Genomic DNA, 10,607 nt, shown 5'->3' with positions numbered 1-10,607 from the left:
AAGATGGAGAAGCAAGTGTTGTGTGTTTTTCGGGGGAGCTACAGCTCTTTTTGTGCATGTCTTGATTGTCCTGTATCTTTTGCCCAATGGGAGGGGGATAAACAGTCTGTGACCTGGGCCGGTGGAGTCCTTGATAAATGATAATTTTGCTAGCCTGAGTTTTTCAGGACAAATGTAACTAACTGAGGTTCATTTAGCTGATATCACGTGATCAGTATGTACACATAACCATGGCTTAGGGACCTAGGCAACACGTTGGCATTGTGGGTAGAACTGTGGCAACACCAAAAAGGTCCTGGGTTTAATGATCAGGTGGAGCGGTCTGGATTCTTTCTTTGTTGAGTTTTGTTGGGATTTTGAAAAAGCTGCTAATTATACGTGGTCTTTCTGATTATGTAGAAGCTGCGAATTCGCATGTTTTTTTCAGAGTGTCACAGAGCATATTAATCTTTATAATTGTGGGGCCTTGAACAGTTGCTATCAAAGGTGGCAGTTCAACTCTTCACATGGGTGATTATTGTACGTGTTTACTTTATCAACTTTATCAAAATTGATATGATACCTTGTCAAAATAACATGTTAAAGTATTCTCAGCTGAGGGTACATTTTGTACCAGACTATGTTATTGGAGTCAGATGTTGTAAAAATGATGTATTGACGATAGATGGTGTAAACAACTGGAACGAGGCCATGAGAAAAAATGGACTGAAACAAAGAAATGGACTATGGGTGGTGGTGTGGATATTTAAGCCCTCACCTGGAGACATTCGAGGCTGCTATCTATCTATCTATCTATCTATCTATCTATCTATCTATCTATCTATCTATCTATCTATCTATCTATCCATCCATCCATCCATCCATCCATCCATCCATCCATCCATCCATCCATCCATCCATCCATCCATCCATCCATCCATCTAAAATACTCATTGTGATAGTATTAGGCTAACAGCAGATGGCGCCAGAGACCAACCTGTGCTTCTGAAGACATTGTTCGTCCATAGAGACGAACAAGTTCATGAATTTAGATTTTAACTTTAAATATATTATATTAAAAGTACATCACTATGCAAATTGATAACTGATAGATGGAAATCTAAGTGAAGTGTGTAAAATACTAAACCTAAAACAATATTTCTGCACTAAATTATCCCACATGAGCTGTAGCATGTTCAGGTCTCGTGCCTGAGCGTACGAACATCTGAGGATGTTTTTTTTGGTCATCCCATACAAGGTTCACTTTTCAATCCTAATTACGGTTTCATCTCACAGAGCCTCTGGCAGAGGTGTTGCTGTTGCCAGCATGCATTGTGAAACTAGCCTGTGAAAGTGTGAAAGAAAAAACTAGTAAAGGGAGAAGAAAAGTCCTGTCAGAGTTCATTATGTGTCCGGGAACAATGCTGAAAGCGGCAACGCAAGCTGCACCACCGCCGAGCTGCCATTAATCATGGCTGACAAGGAACTAGGGTTAAAGGTGGGAGAGTTGCCAGTGCTTCTGATAGTGATTATAGCCAGAGAAGGAAAACAGTCGTAGCAGCCCAGAACACTTTTGCATAGCATATGGACCGATGTTTCTATAATAAGGTCATATCCCTAACCTTAGAATCAAAACAATCCACCAAATCCAGATGGACAGCAGTGAGTTTTTCTTGCTGATTAAAAGTACATTTTCTGCATTAACTTTATGTGGAAATAACACGAGTAACCTTGAGTTGTACAACGACAAGAAAAATGACGGGCAACAAACCACAGACCTCCAAACTCACTGCAAATGCATTCTTAAAATGAGGTCAGAGCCGAAATTCGCCATTTAGTTTTGGCCTGCGAAATGGGCGTAGTTCCACTGGGAATAGAGAAATGAATCACCATTGTAGTCAAGTTAGCTATATACCCTTAATTTAGCAAGTTAGCTATATACCCTTAATTTAGCAAGTTAGCTATGGCTATTGCAGTTGAAGAATTTTTTCTGTCTTTGCTGGCTTGACTGAATCCCCCTATTGGGACATTAAATATGACATTTAGACCGACCTAACCATTATTTTGACTTATTGTATACCACAACTACTTAAAAATAATTGATTGTGATGGGTTGGCACAGTGGCACCGCAGGTAGTTTGGCTGTACCACAGCAACGAGTTCCAGTAACCTGGGTTTGAACCTTGCTTCCTGACACTGCCTGGGAGAATATTTGGATTTGTCCTTTGGGAACTTTGGTTTTCTTCCATCTTTAAACATTATAGAGAAAGTGCAGTGGAACAAATGATGTCTCCAAATTGCTTCTAGGTTCGAAAGAGAAAGCTATCGTGACCCTGATCAGAATAAAGCATTTATTGTAGATGGGCGAATGCATTTACAGTTGGTTTAGCCACACAGCTAAAATTTTAAATAGCTTACTAACCTGTGTGCCAGCAAAAATTTTGTATATTTACCCTACCAGATCACAAAAAATGTATCATCATGGTTTGCACTTAATCAGGAGGCTGATTAGATGGTGTAAATATCCTTATTGTTGCTGCTTTTTACTATTTATTTGTTGCTACTTTATAGGGACAGTGGTAGCCTAGTGGGTGGAGCTTTGGGCTATTAATCGGAAGATTGTCGATTCAAATCCAGGCTCTGCTATGCAACCACTATTGGGCCCTTGAGCAAGGCCCTTAACCCTGTCTGCTCTTTCTTTCTTTTTATTTCTGGGTGCAGGTTTAGCTCAACTTGGTCTACATGTAGGATGCTATCCAGTGTGGCCTTGTCCATTCTGCAAGTACAAATTCAGATCAGGGATATTTGTATTCTAGCTTTGGGCTATCAATTGGAAGGTTGTGGAATCAAATCCCAGGCTCTGCCATGCAGCCACTGTTGGGACCTTAACCCTCTTGGCTCCAGAGGAGCCATATGATGACTGACCCTGCACTCTGACCCCAGTTTACAAACATGCTGGGATATGTGGCCAAATAATTTAAGTGTACTGTACACATACTGTATATATGTATATATGACAAATAAAGGCGTTGTATTTTATTCTGCTGTCAGCATAACATTACTAATGTCAGAATCTATTTAGACTTGCTACACCAGAGATCAATCCTACTCGTTCCTATCAGAGTGATGAAGCGAATGCCCCGAGTATGACACTTTAAGTTTTATACCCTCGTCGGTTCTCGCTATCTGCCCGCACTGAATCATCTCCTTCGCAGTGCAGAGCCGCTCCTTGCTTCAGCATTTACCGACTTCTCCTCCTTTGAGGATAACCGAGAGCAGACCGAGAGGAACACAGAGAGAGAGAGAGTGCATAATGGACCCGTGACTGGAGGAGATTGAGGCGCTGTTAAGTGCTCGGCTTGAAAGCATGTCTGGCCTCATTAGCTGTCAGTTGTAACAATACTGAACTGGCAGTGAAGACAGGTTGGAGTCTCGTGGCCATAAATCACGGGCCGACAGCCCTCTGACAGGCTGGGAACTAGCACACATGCAGGCGCCTTTCTCGTTCTTCTCGTTCAGCACATTTGAAGAAAGAACTAACACACACCCACACACACATACACACACACACACACACACACACACATACGTTCACGATCTTTTGCGAGCACAGGCTTACTTAAAATAAGTTGTCAAAGATCTAGCTGTCGTACCTAAGCACCAGTTTTTAGATTAAAAATTGTTATGATGCGTTTAATTGTTTGCTTTAGTAGCTACACTTTTGTAAAAGCAAGTAAACCTAGGAACTAGAAACCTACCGGCTAGCATTGGCGGGTCACTGGGTCAAGCCCCACCACTGCCCAGCTGCCAGTTATGGTTCCTTGAGCAATGCCTTTATGCCTTAGTTGCTTAATTAGTGTGATTCCCATTTTTTTTCCCATTTACTGCCATTCATTTTTCAAATTTTCGAGATATCAACGCTGTTCCAACTCTTAATCGTCCATCCCATTGATTACACCGCGGCTTGTATACAATTATTTGGATATGCGCACCCGTTCAACCGCCACACCCATTTTTATACCCATTTTTGCCCCATTCACTTCCATTCATTTTTCAAAATTTTGAGATATCAACACCATTCCAACTCTAAACCGTCTGTCCCGTTGACGACACTGCGGCTTGTATACAGCTTTTGGATACACGCACCCGTTCACCTGCCACACCCGTTTTTATACCCAATTTTGCCCGATTTACTCCCATTCATTTTTCAAATGTTTGAGATATCAACACCATTCAAACTCTATATCATCCATCCCGTTGATGACACTTGTAAACAGATTTAAGGGAATCTGGAAGATCTCATTCCATGTAGGACAAGACCAAAAACACTGTTAAACTTAAGAGACCTTTGAGAGTTAAATATAGCCACACAGGATTGGGAGTCGTTTGGAAAACTGTTGCCACTTAACAGAATGGCAGCTGCATTCACTGTAGAAATCGAGGATATGTAAACATTGCATTTACAAACCCTGTTTCTGAAAAATCTGGGACATTTTCATAAGTGAAAACATTTCTTTGTAAAATCTTATTTTTTTTATTGCATTTTACAAAACGGCTTGGCTTCTAAAAAATGGGTTTGTACAACTGATAAGAAAGCCTAAAAAAGGTACAGATTTGTAGAAGAAACATCATGAGCTACGAGATCATGTGACTGTTTTTGGCTACGAGCGTACGAGTACCTTCGCTGTGGGTTTGAATTGCTGGAAGCACTAAGAGCTTTCATGTCATGTCAGTCTGCCTGTGCGCATTAGGTTGACAGACAGTAGCGCAGTGGGACTGGTGAGAAGGGTGCATGTCGAGGGGTGTTTTCAGGGAGGTTAAGGGGGAAAAGTGCAAGGCCTCCGGGTCATTAATCACGGCCTCTGACACTTCGAGGCAGGGGCCTTGGCCCCCCTGTGCATACAGCTGGGCCACACTGCTGGCACGGGAGATGCAAATCCTACGAACTTCTGTGCCTCTCGCGTTCTCTTTTTTGCTCATTCTTTGGATTTATTCATTCATTTAATCCATCTTTGACACCTTATATCCACTGATCACCTTCTTTGGTCCCCCTTGAGCACTCAAATTCATATCTAAACACCTAGAATTTTTATTTCCAGAGTACTACAGAGAAACCACTTCCATTGTCTTACTTTCTTCTTCTGTTTATCTTACTTTATTTCCTCGCTTGTGTTCCATCTATAAGTTCACCCAGATGAGTTCTACCTGATTCTGTCTTGATTTCCAGATTTACAACCCCAGGGACTGGATTTAAACTAAAAGCTTTAATAAAGAGTCCTTTATGTTCTGAGCAAGTCCTCTGGAGTCTGAGCAAGAAATAAAAAATAGGCTACAAGTCCCGGGAGAAGCAGCAGGACCCCAGTTGTCACGTGAAACATGAAATAAATCATATCATTCGGTGGCCCTGCCTAGCTTGGAGGTTTTTTATTTCTCAGATTTGTCATTCTTTATTTTTTTTAATAAAAAAAAAAATCCATCCAGCTTTCATTAGTTGGATATGATTACTACACTAAGGGAACCGTTTAACATCAGACAAACAACAGTGTGTTTGTTTAAAACGGTTTTCCATTCGGCATCAGACGAACTGGATGTCTGAACCAATCCAGCTCAGTTCGAGTGGAATAAGGATTGCTAGCAGGAATGCAAGGGTTTCAAAATACAAACTGTACCATTGAAAAGCGAGCGTAATTCCTATTTCTGCTCTTGTCCTCTTTTTTCCTTTTTTACAACAGGCTTCCCACTGTGAGCGTTTCCATAGCCTGATTGAATCAGACACATTCATTTGTACAGAGTACGAGGTCAAAAGGCTTGAGCAACCTGAGAAAGAGAAAAGATCGTAGTGATGTAAGGTTTCTCTGTGAGTTTAAGTGTTGTACTAGTGTTCTGAAGCTAACGTATATACAAAATAATTCATAGCCTGGAGACAGGATTGACAACAATGCATACAGTACGTATCCATGACTAAATACTGACTACACTATCCTTAGTGTACAAACCCCATTTCCAGCACATTTCTAGTTTTTATTCTCTTGAACCCCTATTTAACTGAATCCATCCACAAAATGGAAAAATAACCCAAATGGCAAATGTTTAATTAAGGTACAATAATACTGTGGCTAAAAATCCATTAACATAAAGAGGTGGCAAAATTAATTAATAACAGCCTTTCTATATATACAGTATATGGCAGTTGTAGCCTAGCGGTTACTAGGTACTGGTCTTGTAATCAAAAGGTCACTGGTTCAAGCCCCACCACTGCCAGGTTGTCACTGTTTGGCCCTTGAGCAAGGCCCTTAACCCTCAATTGCTTAGACAGTATACTGTCATGGTTCTGTAAGTTGCTTTGGATAAAAGTGTCTGCTAAAAGCCTAAAATGTAAATATATATAAATTAAGAGTTTAGCTCTGCTGTTGGGCCCTTAAGCAGGCTCTTAACCCTTTTGGTTCTGGGGTGCCGTACAATAGATGACTTTGCGTTTATACCCCAGCTTCCAAACAAGCTGTATATGTATATATGACAGGAAAAAATAGGACGTGTATATATAGATCTTCAAAAAGTTTCCGCACTTTTATATTTTGGTTGGAAACGGTGAGGGTGGGAGGAGTAGTAATTGGTCGTGTCTGAGAGACTGAGAGAGAGCTTATAGTCCAGATTTAGCGCCATCTGATTTTCACCTTTTTTGAACGCTCAAAGAAGCTTTAAGGGGAAGAAGATTTTCGAAAAGCAGCGGTGTGTCAGTGGCTACACGCTCAACCAAAAAAAAACTTTTGCTGATGGCATTAAAAAGTTGGTACAACGCTGGGAAATATCCATCAGAAGTTGATGGATAGAAGACTGTAGAAAAGCGAGAAGTCATTTGTTTTTGAAATTCTTAATAAATAAAGTTAAAAAAGTGTGGAAACTTTTGATGAACCCTCGTATATATACAGTATATACAAATCTAAATAGATCTAAAAATAAGATTTGCTAAGACCAGGTTTGTAGATGTGTGTTTCGACTGAACTGATTACTTGTGACACCACACACAAATGTTTAATAACATAATGGAAACGTTCACAGGTCCAGCAAGAACATCTAGCAAAATGGACAGTAACTAAATGACTTTAGCACTTTTGAAACATATGGACTGACTGAACACATTCATATTTCTTCACTCATAATGACCTGTAATTTCACCGTGGTTGAAAACACACATCGCAGTTTGTTCCACCTCTCTTTCACTCGTGCTCTCTGGCTGGGTTCTATTCTGTTATTTTACCGCAGTACGCTCAGACCCCACCTTCCTGCTGTTCAAACCACAGCAGTGCCACACACACAGGGCCTGCCATAAATCAATGGACAGGATCGTGTCTGCCAGTCAGACTAAACAAGAGCATTTGTGCTGCTTTGCACTCAGTCATTAATCATCTTGACAGTTTGAAAAACACATTTCCACTTTAATGACTGTATTTGGAGAATCACGTCTGCTTCCTCTCTTTGGATCGCTCCTGCCCTCTTTTTTCTCTCTGAAAGGAGCTATTTTCTTACCAAAAGGCTACAGGGGAAGGAGAGAAAGTGGGTGAAAGAAAAAACACAAGAGAGAAAGAGCCAGGCTTTTCTACTTTTAATAATTGCTGACAGCAAAGTAAATGATCGTGTACACAAACCACTGATTACTCACTTTACTTGCAGCGTATTTGTGTTATGTAAGAATTCTTACAGCAGGTTGTCATTGAAAATTTGCAGTTTGTGGTGAGTGTTTTGCATGGAAACATCTGGTGTTCATAAAATATGTTTACAAAATTTTGCTTAGGAAATGCTACCTTTGTTAACAGGTAATATTTCAGACCTAGTACAAATTATTATAATGAAATGTCGAGACATGCTTTACATTAGTTTAGAAGACTATTATTATTAATAGTATTAGTATTACTAATTATTATTAATTTATTAGTATTAATAAATTTAATTGTTGTTTACTTTTGTGATTTTTACTAATTATTGACAAACAGGTGGAAAAGGCAAGGGAGGCAAATGGGCAACACATTTCCAAAGCTTTTTCTTCCAAAGTGTATGTGCAGGACTTGAGCTGGTGTTTCAACCAATGCTCATATTTTGACAATACTATCTACATGTTGCAACAGAAATCTAGATAAGTTTTAGTAAGCCTGTGCCCACCATAGTCTCAGAATTCAATTCCCCATTTCCCCCTCAGTTTTCCTCCCAATCTAGTCAAATCCAATTACCGAATTGCATTATGCTTCCTCTCTACTGATGTTGACCTCCATTCTGACTGAGGAGAGCTGTGACCAACACATGCCCCCCCGACACGTGTGCAGTAGCCGACTGCATCTTTTCACCTGCACAAGATGAGTTTATATAAGTGTCACACCCTAATCCCATTATCCCTCGTCTCTGTGCAGGCGCCATCAATCAGCCAGCAGAGGTCATAATTGCATCAGTTATGAGGATTCCCCTTCCTACAAACGAGCCAATAATTGTTTGTGTAGGCGCCCAGCCTACCAGTAGCAGAGCTGAGATTAGAACCGAGGAGTTTGAGATGTCAACTCGATGTGTCAACTGTGTGCTAGCGTGTTTTACCGCTGTGCCACCTGAGCGCCTTTAATTTTTTTGGGAGGGTGAGAGTAGTATTCATTACTAAAGGACAGAAGAGAACGATTAGTATATATATAAGCAATCAGTTAGGATGTGGGAGGAGTTTCAGCCATGTCTCTACCAAGTGTACTCTATTTCATAACTCCATCTGTTAATAATGATTTTGTGATTTGTTAGTCATCTCCAATTGGGAGATCGTGTTGACATCCACTCACGATTTTGAAATCCACATGGTGCTTGTATAACTCACTGCGCTGGCACTCGTGCACTCACTCATCTGAGCTGAAAAACAATGAAATCATCGCCTCTGTTTTCTCCAAAATAACACAAACATATGTGCTGTGAGGCAGTTGACTGAAGACCAACTCTCAAACCATAGGGGAACGAGCATCTGGGCTCGCTCGCGTCCGTGAAAATGGGCCGAATAAAGTGTGAGGAATGTTAGAACGAGGCCACGAGATGAACAGAGCCCCTTTCGGTCAGCCACGACGCTGCCAAAGCACGTTTCTTCTCGAGCATCTTGCGCGTGACGCATACGAGCTGACAAGTCAGCAGCATTCCCTCCAAGCGCAGGCAGATCTAAACCAGCTGGGGCCATGCATATTAGCGGTCTGCCATAATTGCCATTGCCCTTTCGTAGACCGCCGAGGCCTGGCCTGTCTACATTGTTGCATGTCACAAGACAGCCAGAGGGGAACCGCGGACGGAGCGGGCTTTTATGCAAACATGTACAGGACAGGTTAATTTACTGTGGCGTTGGGGCAGTTCAATAAAAAAATACAGTAATAGACCGGGATGGTCTGAATACGGTTGTTTGATCAGGGGTCTCTTGCTTGGTGTACTTTTTTATATCCCTGGCTTGCGGCAAGCTGAACTTTCTGTTTTTTCCTCAGCCTCTGGGTATGAGTGGGTGAACTGGACCGCTTGATGGATTTACAACTTTGTTCCAATGTGGACAATGTCTGTAGGCATCTCCTCATTCAGACCACTTTAAAGAGACACATTTAAAGAGAGGGGGAGGCAAAACCCCATGTCTTCTAAGGGAATGTCTGAATATTTTAACCCACTAAGAAGAAAACACAGCCTCTTGCAACAGTAGTTCTGCACAGTTATATATCTTTTCTTTTTCTTTTTGTTCATTAGTAGAGCTATTTCGACAGAATGTGGCGCTATCCCAGCGTTGACAATAACCTCTGTCTTAGTACGTGCATTTGGAAATGTTTACGCTGTTTTAGAATCAGGGAAAGACTTTTTAGCAAGGCAGATGTGCTGCAGTCCCTTCATTTTACGCTGTTGTGATTCTTCGTGGTGTGAAGTGCAAAAACTTCCTCTGCAGCAGTACCAGCATCTTCTGTTTTACCCGGTCTTTACCTGACAAACTCTTTCCTTCCTTCCTTTCCTTCCTTTTTTTTTTTTGGTGATTTAGAAATGTTTTAGGTCTGAAAAACAGGACGTACGGTCACCCTATGAATAGTTCCAATGACAGCTGTATATTAAAGCATATTTCAAAATGGTGATGCCATGAATGGTATATTAATTTCCCATAATAATTAGTGTGCGAGTGAGATTTAGGACACTGTACAGTACATCTGCCCCAAGCACGATCATCCTTGCTGCCATTATAATATCTGAGCAAACCTTATTGCTTATTAAGATGACCCGTGGCAAATTCTAACCTCTCCATTCGGTTCATAATAAGAAGGAATAATAATTTCTTAATTTAACTTACACTGACTGCAAAAGTAGATGAAATTAAGTAAGTTTGGCTGCTTTTGTTTCAAAGGGTGACTCTTCTAAACTGCATCAATCCACCTGTCTAGATCACCTATCCAATCATTCCAAGGCTTCAGGATCCTGTTTATATAGAAGCATAGACCAGGCTTAAGAAACACCAGGCTTGAAGGGTGACAGAACGGTGACTCCAAACTCAGTCATCATTAATCACTGGCCCTTGTCAGTTGTCCACCCACTGGTGGCCTCACACCTCCATCACTTCTAATTTACCCTCGGTGTGGGGGAAGGCCATTTAACTG

The sequence above is a fragment of the Trichomycterus rosablanca genome, chromosome 18 (assembly GCF_030014385.1).
Source record: "Trichomycterus rosablanca isolate fTriRos1 chromosome 18, fTriRos1.hap1, whole genome shotgun sequence".
In the NCBI taxonomy this organism is placed as follows: Eukaryota; Metazoa; Chordata; class Actinopteri; order Siluriformes; family Trichomycteridae; genus Trichomycterus; species Trichomycterus rosablanca.
The sequence above is the reverse complement of the archived record's forward strand: the minus strand, read 5'-3'. Positions refer to the sequence as shown.